The sequence below is a fragment of the Lissotriton helveticus genome, chromosome 9 (assembly GCF_964261635.1).
Source record: "Lissotriton helveticus chromosome 9, aLisHel1.1, whole genome shotgun sequence".
NCBI lineage: Eukaryota > Metazoa > Chordata > Amphibia > Caudata > Salamandridae > Lissotriton > Lissotriton helveticus.
Window position 1 is genome coordinate 427,994,929 of NC_136070.1, and position 17,349 is coordinate 428,012,277.

Genomic DNA, 17,349 nt, shown 5'->3' on the forward strand with positions numbered 1-17,349 from the left:
GCGGAACTTGCTACTGGGAGTTTCTGTGTTAAAGCGTGCTTAAAGCGAACTTTAAAATTATTTGTTTTTACATTGTTTATTTAGAAGGGCTGCAAGTAGGAATGTGCCTGAAAGGTCCCTAGTAACAAAGCTGCCCCCCACACTGCCAGCCCATAGAAACGCCTGGTAGCGAGTCCGACTCTGATGTCAATTCCCTGAAGAGAGCTTTGCTGGCATTTTGATACCAGAATGTTTTGGCAGCAATCCTAATAATTTTAAATTACTTTCTCATACGCAATGGACTTGCATATACTTGTGGCTGTCAAAGCTATCTTTCACTTGTTCCATGTATTTATTTGCTGAATAGTATTTTTTCTGTTTTGTGCTAAGAAGGATGTTTTGTAGTAGTCTTTAAGTTTCACCTACTGGTTGCGAAAAACATGTTGTGAACTTAAGATGGGCCTATTGGCCGCGCAGTGCTTACCATTGGCTGGCTTTATTGTCACTTTATTGTTGCTTGTTTCTTATTGAATGGCTTGCTTTCTTCTACTTGTGTTTGTCCCTCCCCTGGAGTATAGCCTCTGTTTTTGATAGACTTGCTAGTATCCTTTCACTACTTTTAGGGAACAACTTTTTTCATTCTGAACTCCATGAGAGTGCATGTGTTTTCGAGCTTTCCCCCTTGTGTACTGCTTTCCTCCTAAAAGTATCCTTTTCCCACCCTGTCTTGATGCCCACCCCTTCCAGCTTGTCTGTAAAAGCACAGCAACATATAATTTTGCCGGGGTGTGGCTGAAGAACAAACATTTTGTGTTCCTGCGCATACTGCATGAAAGCGCAAGCTTTGGTGCACAAAAACCTTTATGACCACAGGGGGAAGTGCCATCTGCTGGGATCACTCAGCTGGCCTTTGAAGAAGGAGGTGTACTTAGAATGACATTTTTCCTAAAGGTCCATAAACGTGCCTCTTGGGCTACTGCTGAGGACCAAACGGCTGAATCCTATGCAGAGTAAATTAGGCCGTGATAAGTGTTTCCCATCACATTCTGACACTTCAGTATTCTTTTTTAATTCTGTTCATAGTTCCCTTAGTAAAAAGTATTTGAAAAAGAAAACTTAAATTTATAAACATAGAGCATATTGAATTTCATGTACAGTTATGAGATAATACAAGATATATGTTTGTTTGTCCTCCAGTATTTTGAAATGTTTTTTTCTTTCACTTTTTTCTAAACAATACGTTACAGAATCACCTTAGCAGAGCCAACAGCTCGGCACTCGCATTATAAAGGTGAGATCTGTTGACTTTGTCATTGTAGTTTCATACTTTCTCTCTTTAGTGGGGGTTAACTTTTGTGTGGTCTTGTGTGTGTAGTCGCTCAGCGATTGATGTTATTGCATTGACATTGTTGCTAGGCAGTACCCTTGTGCACATATCATTATTCTGTAATGGATGGTGGGTATACAAATGTGGATGGCGGCCGAAAAATAGGTTTGGAGGGCATTGTCGTAGCCCTCACCAAATACCCTAGTTTACATTCGATAGCAAGGGTGTTGTTGGAGTGAACATTTGCTCTCAGTTACACCACATTCACCTAGTGCTTTCCAAGTTCTCATATTGCCACCAGGCCATCCGGTCTGATTCCTTCCAGAGTGAGGACGCGCGCCACGTGCGACAGTCAGTACCCTATAAAAGAAATACAAAATCAACCTGTCTCTTGTGATGATAGGTGTTCATGTATTCTTTATAATTTCATTTGTATAGCACTCCATGTGACAGGAAGCAGCTGCTGCACAATGCTAGAGAGACAGCATGGCAGAATTGAAGGGAAGTAGAAGGGGCATGCATACCTGGAGGGATCTGCTGTTGCCTCGTGGCCTACATGAAACATTTTACAGGTGTTCTCTGTTGCTCTGTGATGCTTCGAGTTCCACTTCTCACTCACATTTTCCACAATACATCTGGCTTTAAAGTGATATCTCTAGTTCTGGGTGACTGGATATTGAAAGCCAAAAACCGGGACAGTCCACAAACATAGATGTCGGATAACCGTTTTGCTTAGACCAATAGTTTCAGAATTAATTAAGTGACAGCATTCACAACAGAAAACATAAATTAATAGGAACTAAGGGAAATGAAGTGCAACTTTTACACACAATATCACCTGTGTTAACAAAATTGATTTCTGGTGGAGACTGCTAAGTAATTCTTCACCTGAACACCAAAGTACCATATACAGCGTCTACATTCTCAAATTGGGTGCTCGCATTGTAAGGTTCCTTTACTTGATGGAGGGGGAAGTAAAAAATTAAACAAAATATGTAGTTTCTGCAGTCTCATTCCAGAGAACCAGAGTAAGCTTGAACTATTGCTAAGAGGATTATGAGCTTTGATTCAGGCGGTGTTACTGGACAGACCTCTGGGGTTGTTTTGGATTGTAGACCAGAAACTAGTAGGAGACTCTATTGTGGGGTCTCTGATGTGCTGGTCCCAAGGACCAGAGAATCTGTAATGGCCTTAACCATTCTGAAAAACGTACATCCGAAATTATTGGAAAAATCGCTGCAGATGTCATTGGTTCACTGGGCACTGACCTTTAAATGATGCCAACACAATTGGAAATTACAAGTGAAGTGCAGGCACAGACGATGCTGCTGTTCACGAATCCTGGAAACAGAAGTGTCTTCTTCAAAATGAGGACCTCGGTCTTTTCCTTTGCTTTTGTTGTAACTAGGGGTCAATTACATTTAAATTTTGCCTGTAAAGTTTTCATACTTTGCAAAGGTTGTGAGTTTTTATCAATTTCCCAAAACGGAACCTGCGGACATGCATTCCAGCGAGAAATGATGTTTGCAAGAGAATTTCACTGTAGTAAAATTTTTTCCATCAGATAATTCTCTCCCTAAGAGCGGATTTTTGCTGAGATTTCTTAGCCGGTAAGCCTATTTTTGCACAACTTTTTTCTTGCATTTTGAATTCCATAATCTTCACAAAATTTGTGGAGTTTTAAGGCTTTGGAAAAAATCTTCATGTTTGTGGTGAAAAATGTACACACGTTGTTATACCCCAAGTATTAGCACCAATGCTACTTCTGTCGGGCCTTGGACCTATGAAATGCCTTTTTGGTGCCTCTTATCCCACCTGCGTTTTCAAAAGCCTTTCTGCGTTAATCTATCCCTGTGTTTTGTACCGTGGTCCCTTCCTCCCACCGCTGCAGGGTTGTTGATATGATAGATTGTTACCCACTGCTGACTGATGCTGCACAGTCTGCCGAGTGGGTGCAGTTACATTCACCGGCCTCTCTGCTGAACTTTACACTTTCCTACAGTGTCTTTCCACTGGCCTCCCACATGATCTCATTCAGGAACAGCGGTGTTTTGTCGTTGATGTATCACCATCTCCTACGCTTATTCAGCATGGTTGTTCACCATGTCCTTCTGATAATTTTTGGGAATTAATTTCATTTAATCTACTTTATTGATCAAGACTCTGAATACTGCTGGCAGACCCGAAGTGGGGGTGGAGGTGATCCAGCGGGCTATAGAAAATATATCATAAACAACGCTACCCAACTTCATAACCTATAAACAAAATTCTATACTAAATATGGACCCATTTATGAACCTGATATATTTTGGGCCTACTGAATCAGGTGGTCAGAATAAATCTTTATACACATTATCTACAAACTATATATATATTTATACATTTGCTGAAAGAATATTGTCATTAGAATAAAACCCAACCATTTAAACGACCACCATAGGCGACGTGATCTAGCTAATAGTAACCTACACTTCTGAATAACCAAGACCAGCTTGTTTGTCAAAAGTAAGATTTTATTTACTAAATTATGGTATATAATTTGGAAGTTTTATAAATGAATTTTATTAGCAATAAAGTAAGCATGATTGTAAAGAATTAAGAGAAAATACAATTTAAGCAAATGAATCAAAAATCAAAGTGAATATTTAAAGTTTAGCATTTCTAAAACCTAAGTCCCTAAATAAGCTAAATAGATAGAAATTAAAGTAAAGTTCTTTGAGGATTCTTACGTGCTCCACGCAAAGTCCAGCAGCACATCACCCTCATCGGAAAGTCAGAAAGCAGCAGCCAGCCCAACCCTAAGGGCATGACTTTTTATACCTTTCTACGCTAACTAAACTAGCAAAGGAAAGTTTTCAGAAATCCTCGACGTCCCATTGGTTGAGAGTGACAAGTGACATGTCACCCAATTCTCAAAAAGTTCCATAAAATCATATTTCATAGAGACCATTGTTCCTTCCACGTGAAGCCAGAAGCTTCCTCATGTTGCAACAAATGTAATAAGTCATTCTCGCAGCGTCCATTGACTTTCATTATACTTCCGCGGATGCCAAGTTAAGGATTGACAAAATGTTCACTTTCGACCTTGGCCATGTCCGACAGAATGATGTCAGCTCATCAGTTTTTGCTTTGTGAATGCAGCTTCAATAAACGCTTTAATTCAGAATGGGCGTCTCGTGACTTTCTGCAGAATTAAATGTCAGCTCTTTTTCTGCGGTTCAAATGACTAGGCCCAAAAGCAGGCAACTTATGATTTCTAATATAAAACAAACACAAGAAAAGTATTAATGTAAGAAATAATGTAGATTCTGTATCCACCCCATGGTTTACTAATTAATTAACCCACCCGATTAATCAAATTTTACCTAGCCATTGCAAACAAATAAAGCAGCGTTTATATTTACCAGTCTCCGATTTTTTTTTTCATGAGACCCATATGCACCTAGAATAGTAGAAATGACATCACACAGACAAGGAAAAGCAAAACAAGCACATGCCTCTTTTAAGTTTGCAGCAGTTAGTAATGACAAGAACGAAAACAATAAATTATTTTATTATTTTGCACAAACAAAAAGATGCAACATTTATGCACGTTTATGAGCACATATGTTAGTCCCCCCACGTGTAAAGTTTAATCTAAGTTGTATTAGCACGACATATCACAAATCATTAATATTATTATTCATGTTATGGAAATATGACTTTGCGAGTTTAAACAAAATTTTGTTTTCTATCTCGCTCCATCAACTCCCTCATCTGGTGATTAACAAATCACCACACCAGCACTCAAAATTTTGGTAAATTAAATTTATAAGAAATCGATTCAAATTCATTTGTATCAGTAAACCTAAAAGTCTGTTTCTGCATAATCTTTGCAATTAACATGACGCTCTCTATGTAATTCCTGTAATTCGATCTCCCTTTCTTCTTCTTTTCTGAGTTTATAGATTCTTTTCTTTTCTTTCAACTGTTTCTTTCTTTTATGTAACAAACAACCTAATTTGGTCAAAACAAAAATGAATACTATTACAATCAAAGGTGCCAGTATCTTGCCAAGAATTGAACTTCCGATATTATGAAACCAGTTTTTAATTGCTTGAAACCTTTTTGAAAGTTTCCCTGTAAAATCTTCTTCTTCTAAAGGAATTATCTCTGAATGCATTTGTGTAATATTCTTAATATACATTTCAATATTTTTACTTTCGTCAGGTATATATGTACAGCAATGTTGAACATGTAAAATGCCACAGACTCCTCCCTCTTTTGCTAGGAGTATGTCTAAAGCAAGACGGTCTTGAATTACCATAGATCTAATTGCAATAACTTCAACATTCACTAATTGAAATCCATCAGCAGTGTCAGTTGATAATCTATCAACTATAGTGGACAATTTTCTGATTCTCCCTGCATTTAGGGTTATACCAACAAAAGGAATTACAGCTTGAAAAATATCTCCAAGAACTTCAGTAAAAGTTTCTCTTTTAGCTCTATTTATATAATTATGAATTTTAAACAATCCTTCTGAATCTCTGTCAACATGAAACACTTTAGGAAAAACAATTCCCACATAACAAGTTCCATACCAATGGTCTGGAAGGTTGTAGTAGGCTTTGTCACCACAAACAAAATAAATCCCAGGAAAAATAGGATCTTTTCCACCTTTAAATCCCCAACCTCCCATAATCTGATAAGTATCTTCACAGTTACTTGCACCTACAAAATAATTATCAAAAAGTGTGTTATCTCTTCTAATGCAAAGTTTTCCACTAACAGGTTTGTCTATGTGAATTGCAATATTTTCAAGCATTTTACCATTTAACTTCTCATCCTCTTTCTGCCAGAAAGCAGTTTTAGTCTGCTTGACTAATTCATTTCTCTTATAAATTGCTCTTCTCTCTTCAACCATATTCAAAAATTTCTTTCCTTCAGCACTTAATTTACATGTTAAATTATTCTTGTAAGCATACTCATATGTGAGTTCGTTAGTAACAAGGAAATATTCTCTCATTTGTTTTGCTTTCTTATGCTTATTTAAAGCATTATCAATCTTAACATTAGCAAAAATCTCATCATAATTTGAATAGTAATACTCTAAACGTCCAGTTTGATAAAATAAACTAGTTAATACACTACATGTTACAGCATAAGTGAGAGGAAGCATATTATATGTTACTCCCTCAGAAACAGAAGCAGGTAACTTAACACAGACATAACAGTCTTTTGCATCCATTACCTTGACATATTCACTCAAAAGCTTTGTGAATGTATTACTTGAAAAATCACCTATTGATTTATCTTGATGAATGTTAGGCTGATGATCAATAACTTTTGTAGATGTACTATGTTTAGTTTGGCTAACCAGAGCTTTGCTTGTTAAATTAACTTTGTGTAATTCTCTATTCATTTCTAAAGGGATAATCACAGCTAGAACCAACCAGAGCAGAACTAAAATGAGCAGACACACCAGAGTCATCTTACAGCATCTTTTAAAAACAGAACATTTTGAAGTGTTCTCCTTAACATAAGGCATTTTTGGTTAAATTTAGCCTCAGAAATAAAATAAATTTTAAAATTTCTAAATTTATATTTACACCCCCCTTTTAAAATATATTTTTCTTTCTCTTAAAACCCTAAACAAGATTTCTTCGACCTTATGTCATACATAAGTTTCTTTTTAACTAAAAACAGTTTTTCTTCGACCTTGTGTCAACTAACAAGATTTCTTCAGCCTTTTGCCAATTTAATATTTCTGTGCTTCAATCATTGTCACTAATTTCTTGGATTGCGTTTTCTTCTTCACTAGTCAATAACAGGTGGAATTACTAAGTAAGTCCACTCAGGAGACTTGTATTTTTGATTTGGTCTTATTATCCTCTTCCCTTTTCTTGATATCACTTCAATTTTTCTTCCAACTCCAACTTCTTTTCCAGGACTCTTTTGACTACTGATTTCTTCAACTTGTTCTATTGGCTTTTTGATCAATCTGACTCTCAATCTTCCACCAGGCCAGTAGTCTGCTTTTCTCACGTACTTCTTCTTTGGTTCAGAATTATTTGATTCTGACTTCCAAGTCCTTTTCTTTCTCTTTTCACTTTCACTTTCCACGTCACTTTCTTCAGTTTCGTAGTCTGAAATTTCAATTGACTCAGGAACTTCTCTATTCGGCAATTTCACTCCTTCAGGAACTTCACTTTGTCTTCCATCACTGGTACTCGGTAATTCGTTCTCTTCCTCTTCTTCAATTACCTCTAACTTCCCAGATTTCGGATTTTTGTTCCTTACTTCAGAGTTTGTTCTCTGCCTTTCGATACTCTCCTGGTCTGAAACTTCCTTTTGTTCAGCTTCTCTGTCTTCAATGGAGACAACCGAATCCTCAGTTATCTTTCCTTTTAACAGATTCTCTTCACCTTCAGAATCTATTTCAATGATTTCTAAGTCTTTTCTTGTTACATTTCCATTCACAGGCACAGTTTCCAGATGTCGACTTTCTTGTCGATCTTCAGAATCCGGAATTATTTCACCTTCTGTTTTGTCTTCTGCCTCAGAATCCGAATCATCTGTGGTGTCACTTTCAACATCAGAACTCTCAGGAGTTGGTACTGGAATAGTATGACTAGGATGAATCCAGCGTTTCAATCCTCTGCACTTTACAGCATTAGTAGTGATCAAGATTATCTGCCTAGGTTTTTGCCATCTAGGAGCTAGACAATTCCTCCTCCGATGTACTTTCGTTCTGACCCAATCGCCAGGTCTCAGATCATGAGTCAAAACCTTTTCATTTGATTGTGCTTCAGTTCCCACCTGATTAGACACAGAAGTTACCATATCAGATAACCTTTTACAGTAATCCAAAATTGCACTGTCATTTATGCTCAACAGTTTACCTACAGGTACAAAAGCTTGCCTCATAACTCTTCCCATTAAAATTTCATGAGGACTCAAACCTGTCTTTTTATCTGGTGTACTTCTTATTGACATCAAAACAAGTGGAAGAGCATCAGTCCACTTAATTCCTGTTTCAAGACACATTTTTCCAATTCTGTTTTTGATTGTTCCATTTATTTGTTCAACTACACCTGATGCCTCTGGTCTGTATGCACAGTGTATTTTCTGCTCAATGCTCAAAGCTTCGCAAATTAATTTCATCAGTTTGTTATCGAAATGGCTTTCTCCATCACTCTCTATAGTGACTGGAAAACCGTACCTTGGGATGATTTCTCTTAGCATTAGTTTTGCTACTGTAATTGAATCACAATGTCGTGTAGGGAAAGCCTCTACCCATCTTGAGAATAAGCAAACAATTACAAGTACATATTTCAAACAATTGTGTAAGGGCATTTCAATGAAATCCATTTGTAACCTGGTAAAGGGACCACCTTCTCGACCAATTATTCCTGTCCCCACCACTGATTTTCTGTTTGGATTCATTTGTTGGCATGACAAACACCTTTGACAAAAAGATTCAGCAATAGTTCTAAACTTGGTATTGAACCATGTTTCTCTAAAAAGTCTGACCATAGAATCTCTTCCTAGATGTGCTGGACCATGATATAATCTGGCCATATCAGCAATCAAACAATTTGGTAAAACTACTCTGCCATCTTTGTAAACCCACACTCCATCTTCTTCACGTGGTCTACAATCTGATCTTAACCACAAGTCTTTTTCATCATCTTCTGCTTCGTTTTGTAAATCTCTAATCTCATGCCATGTCTCTACAACAGTTGTTAGCATTAATGAATTTGAATCAGTTTCTTTACTCCTCTCCCGATTGTAAGAATAATTTTTCCTTGCGCAGTACTTTGCTGTTTCGTCTGCGAAGGCATTTCCCTTGGAAATATAATCAGTTCCTCTAGTGTGCGCTGCACACTTGACAATGGCAATTTCTTTTGGTAATTGTATTGCTTCAATTAATCTCCTAATGAAAACTGCATTTTTAATTGGTGATCCTGTTGATGTCATGTATCCTCTCTGTGACCAGAGTTGTCCATAATCATGCACAACTCCGTATCCATACTGACTATCAGTAATGATGGTAACTCTTATATCTTTTGATATTTCACATGCACGAATTAAAGCAATCAATTCAGCCACTTGTGCTGAACGAACTCCTTCAAGACATGATGCTTCTTCAACATCTACAACTGTACAAACTGAGTATGAAGCTTTCAAGACACCTCCTTCGGATCTTAAGCATGAGCCATCTACAAAGTAGACAAAATCCGATTCAGACAAAGGTCTGTCTTTGATGTCTTTTCTTGGTTTAGTGCAGAATTCCATGACATCTAAACATTCATGTTCTGTCTCAATGTCATCAATAATTTCAGAATCAGGCAGTAATGTAGAAGGATTCAGATTCAAACATCTTGAAATCGAAACATTATCTGCTCCCAGTATGATTTTCTCATACTTTGTCAATCTGCTACTTGTTAAATGTTGAGTTTTACCTCTTGTCAATAATATTTCAACTGAATGAGGCACAAAAACTTTCACAGGAAATCCCATAATGATTCCTTCACTTTGTTCAAGGCTGATACTTGTAGCTGCAACTGCTTTTAAACAACCTGGTAATGCTTTTGCAATTGGATCAAGAACTGCAGAGAAGTATGCAATAGGTTTCTTTAAATTTCCATGTCTCTGAATTAACACAGATAATGCACATCCTTCTCTTTCACTGCAATACAGTTCAAAATCTTTCTCATAATTTGGCATGCCTAAAGCAGGAGCTTGGCATAAGCTCTTTTTCAGGTTTTCAAAAGATTCCATCTCAGCATCATTTAGAATAATTGGATCTTTTACATCTGATTTGGTCAGTCTTTGTAGTGGTTTTGCAATTACTGAAAATCCACTTATCCATTGTCGACAGTAACCTACCATTCCCAAGAACATTCTGACCTGTCTTTGTGTTCTTGGTGGTAACATTGCCTGAATCATTTTTATTCTCTCTATTGTTACTTGTCTTTTTCCCTTTGCAATTCTGTGACCAAGATATTTTACTTCTTGTTTGCAAAACTGTAGTTTTGCTGGGGACACTTTATGTCCTTCTTCTGCAAGGCGATTTAACAGAATTATTGTGTCTGTTACACAATTTTCTCTTGTCTTTGCAGCTATCAGCAAATCATCAATATACTGCACTAGCGTAGACCTACCTGGTAAGTCTAAATCTTCTAATGATCTTTTTAACAGTTCGTTAAAGATTGAAGGACTTTCTGTATAGCCCTGAGGGATTCTTGTCCATCCAAGGGTCTTACCTTGGAATCTGAAAGCAAATATTTCATAACTGTCTGGATGTAAGGGAACAGTAAAGAATGCATTGCAAAGGTCAATGACTGTATACCATTCAGCATCATGTGGAATCTGAAATAGAATTACTGCTGGATTTGGAACCACAGGACAACATGGAACGACAATTTGATTAACCTTTCTCAAATCCTGTACGATTCTAAATGTTCCATTAGACTTTTTAACTCCCATAATTGGTGAATTACAAGAGCTACTCTTCATTTCCTTTAATACACCTTGCTTGATTAATTTTTCAATTATAGGTGTAATACCTTCAATTGTTTCTGTTTTCATTTTATACTGTGGAGTGTTTGGAAATTCTATTCCTTGTTTCAATGCAATCTTTACTGGATCTACATTTTTCATCAGACCCATTTCATTTCCAGTAAAATCCCATATTTCAGATTTCACTGTTCCTTTGAGTTCTTCAGGTAGATCTTTTTCTTCAAATGCAGGAAACAATTTTGTTTCTTCTGCTTCTATCATCATCATTGTCATTCTGTATAAACCATCTTCCTCCATTGTTTGTAACTCAACTCCATCAGGAGAACAATATATTCTACAATTCATTTTACATAGGATGTCTCTGCCTAATAGATTTACTGGACTACTATTACAAACCACAAATCTGTGTTTATCTTTGTAGTTTCCAATTTCAACTGGTACTGGATCAGTTAAGTCAGTTTTAATTTGTTGATTACTTACTCCGACAACTTGGATGGTATCCCCTGAGAGAGGTAGGTTTTCAATTTCCACTGATCTAACAGTAGAACGGGTAGCACCAGTGTCCACTAGAAAAGTGATGTCTACATCATTAACTTTCCCGTTTACATAAGGACCAGACTGGTCAACCTCAAGAGTGGCTCCAACAACACACTCTTCCTCCTCTCTCGGGCACCGTCAGCAATAATCATCTGAATCACTGTCTTGACTTTCTGTTAATAAGAATTGTTGTGAAGCATTTTGCATTTGAACCCTTTGCTGCTTTTGCTGTTTTTGTGGTTTTATTACCTGTTCACTTCCCAGAAATCCCACGTTTGGATTATATTTTTGAACTCCCCCACAATTCGGAAAAGGTGGTTGTGGTAATTGGTCTTGACGATTATTCACCTGTTGTTGTTGCTGTTGCTGTAACTGTCGCTGAATATTAAATTCGTTTAACCCCTGTTGCATCTGTAGCTGTCGCTGCAGGTCAACACCATTCTGCATCTGTGGATTCAATAAGGGATTCTTTAAGTTTTTAGGAGGATGAGGACACTCGTCCCTCCAATGTCCAATTTCGCCACAATTAAAACAAGGTAATCTTTGCTTTAACTCCTCAATCTTTGGGCTAAATTTCTTTGGGAAATTATTACTTTTAAACTTTCCTTGTATCTGATTTGTATTTCCAGTTTGAACAAAATTAGTGTTCTTATTACCCATGCTGGCAATCTGTTGCTCAGCCACCTTTACCTGAGCCCACATGGCTTTCTCCTTCAGCTTCTTCTGTTTTACTTCTATTTCATCACTGCAATACTTTGCTTTTCTTAGAATATCATCTACAGATAGTGATTGCCATCCGACAATATTAGTTCTGATCATTTCTCCAATTTCAGGTTTTAATCCATAAACAAATCTATAGACAAAATGACTCATGTCTTTTTCATCTAACTTTTCATAACCACTGTATTGTTTAAAAATTAACAGTAGTCTTTCATAAAAGGAATGAACTGATTCTTTTGTTTCCTGTTCTGTTCTTTCTATTTTAACCCAATCAACTTCTTTGGGTGGAATTTTGTTTTTCATCCAAACAATTACTTTTTCATAGAAGTCCATTACAATTGGATTTGGGGCACCTGTTTCTTTAATTCGCTCAGGTTCTGCTTTTGGCCAACTAATCGATATTTTGCATTCTGTCCAAAGATCAGATGGAACAACAATGTCAAAAAATCCATCTAAATCAATCCACAGAACTTTTGACACTTTGATAAATCTATCAACTTGCCTGTACCACTCAACTGGTTTTTCCCTCAATTTTGGAAAATCATTTGTAAATAACAGAATATCTTGTCTCGACCACGGGATATGAACATATCCTCCACCTGCAACTTCTCTCATTGGAAATTGTTTTGACAATTTATCCAATCTTTCATCTTCCTTCTTTTTCGTCCATTTTACTCTCCATTTATTCAGTTCTCCTAGCTTTTTGATATAGACAATCAAATCTTTAATATGAACTATTCTTCCCATTGAGTTTAAACTCTCAATGTCACTTTCTGAAAAGTCTAATCTGTAATGTTTTGCAAAATTCTTTTGTTTACTCACATCGATTTCAAGTTCTGCTGCTAGATCCTCTAGTTGATCATATTTGTTTTTCGTTTTCCACTGAATGCTTTTGCAAATGAACAGTAGTTCATCATCTCGATAGTAATTTAAACTATCTGGACCAATTGTTCCAAATATTAATTCTTCGATATTCGCTTTTAATTTGGCCACGTCAAGTTTTGGTGTGGTTACCCTGACTTCAGGACTCCCTATATCTGATACAGCACCCATTGGTGTTTTAGGAGATAAATCCTCATTAAAGGTTAAATCAGGCATTCTCGATTTAGAAGTGTTTATTTCAGATAAATCTGAATAAAATCTTTCAGCAGCCTTTTGAATTTCTGTATTTAAAGGAATAGTTAATCCAGTTTTGTTTGTTTCTCTTTGCTCAAATACGGGTTGAACAGGACCAATCGTTACTGGAACTGTGACAGCTTCCATGCCTTTTGTCATTCTTTTTATTAATTCTTCCTTTGATCTTATATATTCATTATAATCAACATCTTCAACATTTCTTGTCTCTCTTGTATAATCTTTTGGAGGTTCCCTTGCTCTTGGAGTCATTGTAAAATGTCTACCTTCATTTCGAACATTTTCAAATTCTGATCTTCTAGGAGTTTCAGTGATTTCACAATTATTTGGATAAAGTTTAGGAGCTTCACTAATTGGAGGTGCACTCGGTGAAGTTTCAGTAGAAACCACCGGAGTAGACCATGATCTAGGAGGTCTCAAAGGCTGATTAGGCTGATTCTTTCTAGCAGTTGTATATATTTCTTCCATAACTGCATCCTCAGATTCACTTTCCATAGATTTCCCTGTAGGAGTACCCATTACCATTTCATGAATTAAATACAATCCTTCACTCATATTTCCCTGTCTCCACATTCGCAATCTATCTTCATGAGTTTCTCTTTTCCAAGATGGATTTTTAGAAGGTCTTTTAATTCCACTAGCTTCTCTTTGTAACTGACACATCTCATCTTCCCACTCAACTAAAGCTTCAAATTGAGTTGGTCTCGGTTTAGGAACAAGAGCATTCATTTTCTCTCGTAAATTTCTTAAGACTCTTACATTAAATGAACCTTCATCAGGCCAAGTTAAAACACCGTCATTTTTAGTATAACGTTTCCAATTATCGAACCATAAGACAGTATGATATCCGTATTCACCTTCCATATACGCTGCAGGTGTTTTATACTTATGAAGTAGTTTACCACCTCGCGTTTCGATTTTCTTGTCAGGTGAAAATAAATTCTTAAATTTCTGAAATAATGTTGACTTTTTCTCAACATGTTTAAAATGATAACTCATTTTTAAAGTTAAATCTAATTCACAAAATCGTTCGTAAAATATTTCCGGGATGTTCCGTAAAACAACCAATCCGTGCGCGAAACACACCAACAAGCCAATGACAGTTGAGCTACGTCACTTTTCTGCTCAACCAATAAATTTGGAGTTTTTCCGAACTACCAATCAGCTCACAGGCTGTCAGAAACTCAAGAGCCAATCAGAATACAGCTTGTGACGTAGGTCACCCAATCCCAGCGCGGCTCTGTGACGTACACAGCAGCTGCGGTTTCTCGTTTCTCACTCCTGGCGCTTACCCCTCCTTCACAAAATCTTTTCACAGCGCCATTTTAAGGACACTTTTCAGTGTAAATTAATTCTTAACAATGACTATAAAGACAACATCTGTTCGTTTCACTATTTAGGATAGTTTACATACATTCAAGTATCCACACTTCGGAATAGACGGCGCTATTCACACTAAGGATAATATTCAGTTGTCAGTAGAGTAACCATACCCCACCCTTCTAACACGTATAATTATGAACTCGCTTTGCTCTGAACCCACCGCGAAGTGAAAGTTCTAAGAGTTCCACTTGAACATAAAATACAATTCAAACTCGCACTTTCACACGGAAAATTCCCTAATTTCAAACACACATGAAATCCGTACAGGACTCTCACCTGTTTATAGAAATCATGCACCGTTAGCAAAACAACGACGTTATCCGTACAGGGCTCTCACCTGTTTATAGATATGAAACATGTACCCGTACAGGACTCTAACCTGTTTATAGATAATCATGCACCGACGTTAATTTACCCTTCACTCAAGCTCGAATATAACTAATACTCTCATCACAGTGAGTTTTATGGAAGGCGCTTTGTCCCTATTCTCATGCTGCTTTGATTTCTTAGAAAACCCTCACTATACAAGATTCAGACCTAGCCCTAAAACTGTGCTGCTCGGCGACAACACTATGGTACACGGCGATACCTCTTGTGATACTCGGCGATATCACTACAAACAGAACAGATGGCTTGCGTGACTAATTTCTCGCCACACAATCTATACCGGTATAGCTTACAGATAGGCACGAAAAACGAACTTAACATGTGTTAGAACATCGATCCTATTTCCATACCATAACGCAACCCTTAGCAACCAACATATTACCTTGGTTACCTCTTAGCAACCATCAATTTCTGCTACCAGAGAATTGATCCAGCGGGCTATAGAAAATATATCATAAACAACGCTACCCAACTTCATAACCTATAAACAAAATTCTATACTAAATATGGACCCATTTATGAACCTGATATATTTTGGGCCTACTGAATCAGGTGGTCAGAATAAATCTTTATACACATTATCTACAAACTATATATATATTTATACATTTGCTGAAAGAATATTGTCATTAGAATAAAACCCAACCATTTAAACGACCACCATAGGCGACGTGATCTAGCTAATAGTAACCTACACTTCTGAATAACCAAGACCAGCTTGTTTGTCAAAAGTAAGATTTTATTTACTAAATTATGGTATATAATTTGGAAGTTTTATAAATGAATTTTATTAGCAATAAAGTAAGCATGATTGTAAAGAATTAAGAGAAAATACAATTTAAGCAAATGAATCAAAAATCAAAGTGAATATTTAAAGTTTAGCATTTCTAAAACCTAAGTCCCTAAATAAGCTAAATAGATAGAAATTAAAGTAAAGTTCTTTGAGGATTCTTACGTGCTCCACGCAAAGTCCAGCAGCACATCACCCTCATCGGAAAGTCAGAAAGCAGCAGCCAGCCCAACCCTAAGGGCATGACTTTTTATACCTTTCTACGCTAACTAAACTAGCAAAGGAAAGTTTTCAGAAATCCTCGACGTCCCATTGGTTGAGAGTGACAAGTGACATGTCACCCAATTCTCAAAAAGTTCCATAAAATCATATTTCATAGAGACCATTGTTCCTTCCACGTGAAGCCAGAAGCTTCCTCATGTTGCAACAAATGTAATAAGTCATTCTCGCAGCGTCCATTGACTTTCATTATACTTCCGCGGATGCCAAGTTAAGGATTGACAAAATGTTCACTTTCGACCTTGGCCATGTCCGACAGAATGATGTCAGCTCATCAGTTTTTGCTTTGTGAATGCAGCTTCAATAAACGCTTTAATTCAGAATGGGCGTCTCGTGACTTTCTGCAGAATTAAATGTCAGCTCTTTTTCTGCGGTTCAAATGACTAGGCCCAAAAGCAGGCAACTTATGATTTCTAATATAAAACAAACACAAGAAAAGTATTAATGTAAGAAATAATGTAGATTCTGTATCCACCCCATGGTTTACTAATTAATTAACCCACCCGATTAATCAAATTTTACCTAGCCATTGCAAACAAATAAAGCAGCGTTTATATTTACCAGTCTCCGTTTTTTTTTTTCATGAGACCCATATGCACCTAGAATAGTAGAAATGATATCAAACAGACAAGGAAAAGCAAAACAAGCACATGCCTCTTTTAAGTTTGCAGCAGTTAGTAATGACAAGAACGAAAACAATAAATTATTTTATTATTTTGCACAAACAAAAAGATGCAACATTTATGCACGTTTATGAGCACATATGTTAGTCCCCCCACGTGTAAAGTTTAATCTAAGTTGTATTAGCACGACATATCACAAATCATTAATATTATTATTCATGTTATGGAAATATGACTTTGCGAGTTTAAACAAAATTTTGTTTTCTATCTCGCTCCATCAGAGGTCAGCCTGCCACCGTGAGTACAGCGGCCGTACTCGTAATAAGGCCCATAATGTTGCTGGTTGTATTGTTTTTCACCTATGTGTAAAATGTAACTTCAAAATAAAAAAGTATTCTTATGCTAATTAATTTTACGTGCTGGTGGCATTATTGTAAAAAGAACTGAACCTAAAAGAAGATCGAATGAAAAGCCCAAAATGAATTTATACAATTTCTAAGTCGCTAGTAACCTACGTCACTGAGCCTTTTGGAACACTAAATGAAGCAAAATTTACAACAATAAATGTAACTGACTTAGATAGAATACAGGCACAGAAACGAAATTAGAATCTGTTTAAGTGGCAGGGCGTGGCTAGCCGAGCCAAGATGGTGGACGCACTCTAAAGTGCTCCGGGACCCCTC

General features: G+C 36.8%; 1 protein-coding gene across 3 annotated transcripts in view; it reads left to right on the forward strand.

Annotated features, from left to right (window-relative positions):
* The window catches only part of TRAF3 (TNF receptor associated factor 3), a 554,449-nt gene that overhangs the window by 154,972 nt on the left and 382,128 nt on the right, over positions 1-17,349 (forward strand). The window contains exon 1 of one of the 3 annotated variants that reach the window (XM_078660222.1): positions 1,233-1,270. The exons of the other annotated variants lie outside the window; for them this stretch is intronic. The gene's annotated coding sequence lies outside the window, so the exon portion shown is untranslated. Of the gene's footprint in view, positions 1-1,232; positions 1,271-17,349 lie in introns of those variants that run through there. 3 annotated transcript variants of the gene reach the window in all.